This window comes from Bolinopsis microptera, chromosome 3, assembly GCF_026151205.1.
Source record: "Bolinopsis microptera isolate Bmic1 chromosome 3, MBARI_Bmic_1.0, whole genome shotgun sequence".
In the NCBI taxonomy this organism is placed as follows: domain Eukaryota; kingdom Metazoa; phylum Ctenophora; class Tentaculata; order Lobata; family Bolinopsidae; genus Bolinopsis; species Bolinopsis microptera.
In genome coordinates, this window is record NC_087074.1 from 13002249 (window position 1) to 13010175 (window position 7927).

The following is a 7927-nucleotide window of genomic DNA, read 5'->3' on the forward strand; positions in this document are numbered from 1 at the left end:
TTGATAAAATTTAGAAATTGATCGGATATCCGATTATAGTAAGGGGTAGTTCACATTAACTAATTGGTTGCAGGTGAGAAATTCAGTCAAAACTGTAAAATTTCTGTCCTGGAAATTTCATCTTCAAAAACTGAAAATGGGACAGAGATTGGGACAATATGATTTTACAATTTGATTCACGGATTTTGACTTCCAGTACCCCAATTTGGTTTCATACCATCATCAATTAACTCACTAATTGGTTTCTGGGCAAAAATTTCATCCAATCTGTCAAATTTGTGTTCAGAAAATTTCATATTTGAAAATGGGACAGACTTTTGAAAATACAACTTTTCGTTTTGTTAAGCTTTTTGCTGTGGACTTCCTCCAACCGAAATCAACCTTCCAGCACCTCAATCGTGTCCTATGCCACCTATAGTTGAATTACTAATTGGTTGCAGGTGAGAAATTCAGTCAAAACTGTAAAATTTCTGTCCTGGAAATTTCATCTTCAAAAACTGAAAATGGGACAGAGATTGGGACAATATGATTTTACAATTTTATTCGAGATTTTGACTTCCAGTACCCCAATTTTGTTTCATACCATCATCAATTAACTGACTAATTGGTTTCTGGGCAAAAATTTCAAAAACTGAAAATGGGACAGGTGAGAAATTCAGTCAAAACTGTAAAATTTCTGTCCTGGAAATTTCATCTTCAAAAACTGAAAATGGGACAGAGATTGGGACAATATGATTTTACAATTTGATTCACGATTTTGACTTCCAGTACCCCAATTTGGTTTCATACCATCATCAATTAACTGACTAATTGGTTTCTGGGCAAAAATTTCATCCAATCTGTCAAATTTGTGTTCAGAAAATTTCATATTTGAAAATGGGACAGACTTTTGAAAATACAACTTTTCGTTTTGTTAAGCTTTTTGCTGTGGACTTCCTCCAACCGAAATCAACCTTCCATCACCTCAATCGTGTCCTATGCCACCTATAGTTGAATTACTAATTGGTTGCAGGTGAGAAATTCAGTCAAAACTGTAAAATTTCTGTCCTGGAAATTTCATCTTCAAAAACTATAAATGGGACAGAAATTGGGACAATATGATTTTACAATTTTATTCGAGATTTTGACTTCCAGTACCCCAATTTTGTTTCATACCATCATCAATTAACTGACTAATTGGTTTCTGGGCAAAAATTTCAAAAACTGAAAATGGGACAGGTGAGAAATTCAGTCAAAACTGTAAAATTTCTGTCCTGGAAATTTCATCTTCAAGAACTGAAAATGGGACAGAGATTGGGACAATATGATTTTACAAATTTATTCGAGATTTTGACTTCCAGTACCCCAATTTGGTTTCATACCATCATCAATTAACTGACTAATTGGTTTCTGGGCTAAAATTTTATCCAATCTGTCAAATTTGTGTTCAGAAAATTTCATATTTGAAAATGGGACAGACTTTTGAAAATACAACTTTTCGTTTTGTTAAGCTTTTTGCTGTGGACTTCCTCCAACCGAAATCAAACTTCCAGCACCTCAATCGTGTCTTATGCCACCTATAGTTGAATTACTAATTGGTTGCAGGTGAGAAATTCAGTCAAAACTGTAAAATTTCTGTCCTGGAAATTTTATCTTCAAAAACTGAAAATGGGACAGAGATTGGGACAACATGATTTTACAATTTTATTCGAGATTTTGACGTTCAGTACCCCAATTTGGTTTCACACCATCATCAATTAACTGACTAATTGGTTTCTGGGCAAAAATTTCATCCAATCTGTCAAATTTGTGTTCAGAAAATTTCATATTTGAAAATGGGACAGACTTTTGAAAATACAACTTTTCGTTTTGTTAAGCTTTTTGCTGTGGACTTCCTCCAACCGAAATCAACCTTCCAGCACCTCAATCGTGTCCTATGCCACCTATAGTTGAATTACTAATTGGTTGCAGGTGAGAAATTCAGTCAAAACTGTAAAATTTCTGTCCTGGAAATTTCATCTTCAAAAACTGAAAATGGGACAGAGATTGGGACAATATGATTTTACAATTTTATTCGAGATTTTGACTTCCAGTACCCCAATTTGGTTTCATACCATCATCAATTAACTGACTAATTGGTTTCTGGGCAAAAATTTCATCCAATCTGTCAAATTTGTGTTCAGAAAATTTCATATTTGAAAATGGGACAGACTTTTGAAAATACAACTTTTCGTTTTGTTAAGCTTTTTGCTGTGGACTTCCTCCAACCGAAATCAAACTTCCAGCACCTCAATCGTGTCCTATGCCACCTATAGTTGAATTACTAATTGGTTGCAGGTGAGAAATTCAGTCAAAACTGTAAAATTTCTGTCCTGGAAATTTCATCTTCAAAAACTGAAAATGGGACAGAAATTGGGACAATATGATTTTACAATTTTATTCGAGATTTTGACTTCCAGTACCCCAATTTGGTTTCATACCATCATCAATTAACTGACTAATTGGTCTCTGGGCAAAAAATCTATCCAATGTGTCAAATTTGTGTTCAGAAAATTTCATATTTGAAAATGGGACAGACTTTTGAAAATACAACTTTTCGTTTTGTTAAGCTTTTTGCTGTGGACTTCCTCCAACCGAAATCAAACTTCCAGCACCTCAATCGTGTCCTATGCCACCTATAGTTGAATTACTAATTGGTTGCAGGTGAGAAATTCAGTCAAAACTGTAAAATTTCTGTCCTGGAAATTTCATCTTCAAAAACTGAAAATGGGACAGAAATTGGACAATATGATTTTACAATTTTATTCGCGATTTTGACTTCCAGTACCCCAATTTGGTTTCATACCATCATCAATTAACTGACTAATTGGTTCCTGGGCAAAAATTTCATCCAATCTGTCAAATTTGTGTTCAGAAAATTTCATATTTGAAAATGGGACAGACTTTTGAAAATACAACTTTTCGTTTTGTTAAGCTTTTTGCTGTGGACTTCCTCCAACCGAAATCAACCTTCCAGCACCTCAATCGTGTCCTATGCCACCTATAGTTGAATTACTAATTGGTTGCAGGTGAGAAATTCAGTCAAAACTGTAAAATTTCTGTCCTGGAAATTTCATCTTCAAAAACTGAAAATGGGACAGAAATTGGGACAATATGATTTTACAATTTTATTCGCGATTTTGACTTCCAGTACCCCAATTTGGTTTCATACCATCATCAATTAACTGACTAATTGGTTCCTGGGCAAAAATTTCATCCAATCTGTCAAATTTGTGTTCAGAAAATTTCATATTTGAAAATGGGACAGACTTTTGAAAATACAACTTTTCGTTTTGTTAAGCTTTTTGCTGTGGACTTCCTCCAACCGAAATCAAACTTCCAGCACCTCAATCGTGTCCTATGCCACCTATAGTTGAATTACTAATTGGTTGCAGGTGAGAAATTCAGTCAAAACTGTAAAATTTCTGTCCAGGAAATTTCATCTTCAAAAACTGAAAATGGGACAGAGATTGGGACAATATGATTTTACAATTTTATTCGAGATTTTGACTTCCAGTACCCCAATATAATTTTACAATTTTATTCGAGATTTTGACTTCCAGTACCCCAATTTGGTTTCATACTATCATCAATTAACTGACTAATTCGTTTCTGGGCAAAAATTTCAAAAACTGAAAATGGGACAGAGATTGGGACAATATGATTTTACAATTTTATTCGAGATTTTGACTTCCAGTACCCCAATTTTGTTTCATACCATCATCAATTAACTGACTAATTGGTTTCTGGGCAAAAATTTCAAAAACTGAAAATGGGACAGGTGAGAAATTCAGTCAAAACTGTAAAATTTCTGTCCTGGAAATTTCATCTTCAAAAACTGAAAATGGGACAGAAATTGGGACAATATGATTTTACAATTTTATTCGCGATTTTGACTTCCAGTACCCCAATTTGGTTTCATACCATCATCAATTAACTGACTAATTGGTTCTGGGCAAAAATTTCATCCAATCTGTCAAATTTGTGTTCAGAAAATTTCATATTTGAAAATGGGACAGACCTTTGAAAATACAACTTTTCGTTTTGTTAAGCTTTTTGCTGTGGACTTCCTCCAACCGAAATCAAACTTCCAGCACCTCAATCGTGTCCTATGCCACCTATAGTTGAATTACTAATTGGTTGCAGGTGAGAAATTCAGTCAAAACCGTAAAATTTCTATCCAGGAAATTTCATCTTCAAAAACTGAAAATGGGACAGAGATTGGGACAATATGATTTTACAATTTTATTCGAGATTTTGACTTCCAGTACCCCAATATAATTTTACAATTTTATTCGAGATTTTGACTTCCAGTACCCCAATTTGGTTTCATACCATCATCAATTAACTGACTAATTCGTTTCTGGGCAAAAATTTCAAAAACTGAAAATGGGACAGAGATTGGGACAATATGATTTTACAATTTTATTCGTGATTTTGACTTCCAGTACCCCAATTTTGTTTCATACCATCATCAATTAACTGACTAATTGGTTTCTGGGCAAAAATTTCAAAAACTGAAAATGGGACAGGTGAGAAATTCAGTCAAAACTGTAAAATCTCTGTCCTGGAAATTTCATCTTCAAAAACTGAAAATGGGACAGAAATTGGGACAATATGATTTTACAATTTTATTCGACATTTTGACGTTCAGTACCCCAATTTGGTTTCATACCATCATCAATTAACTGACTAATTGGTTCCTGGGCAAAAAGTTCATCCAATCTGTCAAATTTGTGTTCAGAAAATTTCATATTTGAAAATGGGACAGACTTTTGAAAATACAACTTTTTGTTTTGTTAAGGCTAAGCTTTTTGCTGTGGACTTCCTCCAACCGAAATCAACCTTCCAGCACCTCAATCGTGTCCTATGCCACCTATAGTTGAATTACTAATTAGTTGCAGGTGAGAATTGAGAAATTCAGTCAAAACTGTAAAATTTCTGTCCTGGAAATTTCATCTTCAAAAACTGAAAATGGGACAGAGATTGGGACAATATGATTTTACAATTTTATTCGAGATTTTGACTTCCAGTACCCCAATTTTGTTTCATACCATCATCAATTAACTGACTAATTGGTTTCTGGGCAGAAATTTCAAAAACTGAAAATTGGACCGAGATTGGGACAATATGATTTTACAATTTTATTCGCGATTTTGACTTCCAGTACCCCAATTTGGTGTCATACCATCATCAATTAACTGACTAATTGGTTCCTGGGCAAAAATTTCATCCAATCTGTTAAATTTGTGTTCAGAAAATTTCATATTTGAAAATGGGACAGACTTTTGAAAATACAACTTTTCGTTTTGTTAAGCTTTTTGCTGTGGACTTCCTCCAACCGAAATCAACCTTCCAGCACCTCAATCGTGTCCTATGCCACCTATAGTTGAATTACTAATTGGTTGCAGGTGAGAAATTCAGTCAAAACTGTAAAATCTCTGTCCTGGAAATTTCATCTTCAAAAACTGAAAATGGGACAGAAATTGGGACAATATGATTTTACAATTTTATTCGACATTTTGACGTTCAGTACCCCAATTTGGTTTCATACCATCATCAATTAACTGACTAATTGGTTCCTGGGCAAAAAGTTCATCCAATCTGTCAAATTTGTGTTCAGAAAATTTCATATTTGAAAATGGGACAGACTTTTGAAAATACAACTTTTTGTTTTGTTAAGCTTTTTGTTGTGGACTTCCTCCAACCGAAATCAACCTTCCAGCACCTCAATCGTGTCCTATGCCACCTATAGTTGAATTACTAATTAGTTGCAGGTGAGAATTGAGAAATTCAGTCAAAACTGTAAAATTTCTGTCCTGGAAATTTCATCTTCAAAAACTGAAAATGGGACAGAGATTGGGACAATATGATTTTACAATTTTATTCGAGATTTTGACTTCCAGTACCCCAATTTTGTTTCATACCATCATCAATTAACTGACTAATTGGTTTCTGGGCAGAAATTTCAAAAACTGAAAATTGGACCGAGATTGGGACAATATGATTTTACAATTTTATTCGAGATTTTGACTTCCAGTACCCCAATTTGGTTTCATACCATCATCAATTAACTGACTTATTGGTTTCTGGGCTAAAATTTTATCCAATCTGTCAAATTTGTGTCCAGAAAATTTCATATTTGAAAATGGGACAGACTTTTGAAAATACAACTTTTCGTTTTGTTAAGCTTTTTGCTGTGGACTTCCTCCGACCGAAATCAAACTTCCAGCACCTTAATCGTGTCCTATGCCACCTATAGTTGAATTACTAATTGGTTGCAGGTGAGAATTTCAGTCAAAACTGTAAAATTTCTGTCCTGGAAGTTTCATCTTCAAAAACTGAAAATGGGACAGAGATTGGGACAATATGATGACAAACAATTTCAACAGTATTAGGCATTCTAATCTGAAATGTTCTGAAGACTAATAGTAATATTTTATGCGCGCAAGTCACACGTGGGTAACACGACTCCTGTCCGACAGCGACATCTGTCCGACAGCGACATCTGTCCGAATCAGGGTACCATAAAAAAACGACATCTGTCCGAAATTGTGACCTGATTTCAATACGACACATTTCCAATTAGAGACATGATCTTAACTGTTACTTGCTAAATTGTATACGTAACATGTCCAATTTGAGATATGATCTGAGCCATAGTTTACTACCACAGTTTATTTTAATTTGATGTCGATAAATTGGACAATAGTTTCAATGTTATTTAAATGTTATAAATTAATTCAATATAATACAATATCACAGAATCAAATCTAAAGCATAGTCAAATTTCCGATAGCTTTAAGGAAATCCATAGGGTTGCTGTAGTTGTCGTAATCATCTACAATTCTCTGAAGTTGTCGATCATAACGGATCCATTAGGGTGCACGTGGCTCAGGTAGTTCCCGCCCGTCTCTTTTGGTTTTCTTCACGTCTGTAAGGGCTTGTTCTGCTTTAAGGCAATCAAGGAACTTCCAAATTGTGGGCTTCGAGCAGGACAGCATTGAATGGAATCCGTGATGCCAACCTTCTGCGATGTTGGATGAGCGAGGAATCCTCATCTGTGCAGCTTCGTGTTGAATTTGATTCCACATGTGGGGAGCGAAGTTAGGATTGGTGGTTGATGTCCGAGAGCATCATTGGTTCGTTGTCGGTAGAGAGGATGTAGTTTGCAGGAATGGAGAGCGTTTCCAGATCTCTCGGGTTAGAAGGGTGTCTGTTAGCTGCTTTTCTGCTTCTCTGTACCATTCTGTTGAGGGATGACAGCTGGGAGCCAAGCTTTGCTCTAGATTCGTAACCCAATCCACCGACTGCTTCAGATACGAGGTATTTCGTCGGTTGATCTCCACCAGAAGCCTTTCTTTTCAAGTTCTGTTTGCTGACGTGGACGGTCGTTTCAGCATGGTGGACAGGGTGAGTCCTGTGATGTGATCGACAGCTTGTTAGGATACGGCTAGCACGATCCTGTTCTCAACTAGTTAATCACGTATCGATGGATCAGATCTTAAGGGATCACATCAGCTTTAGAACGTCACGAGATTACCTGTGAGCTTGTGAAATGCGAATGTGAACCGAAATTACAATATGATCCGAAATTCGGACAGATGTCGCCAAAAACGACTCCTGTCCGACAGCGACATCTGTCCGAAATCCCTAATTCAGCTTTCGGACAGATGTCGCTGTCGGACAGATGTCGCCCAATCTCACACGTGCAACGGAGCATATTATAATATAAGGGCAGATGATGCAAAAACAGTCAAACACGATAACTGCAATCAGTAAAGAGAAACGTAACCAGCAGATGTAATGAGAAATATCAATTACCAAGTATGTATTAGATTGTGGTGTCAAGTAACGCTGTACACTGTACAGTCACAAATGTTGCCCAGTGCCCACAAGCATTTTGTAT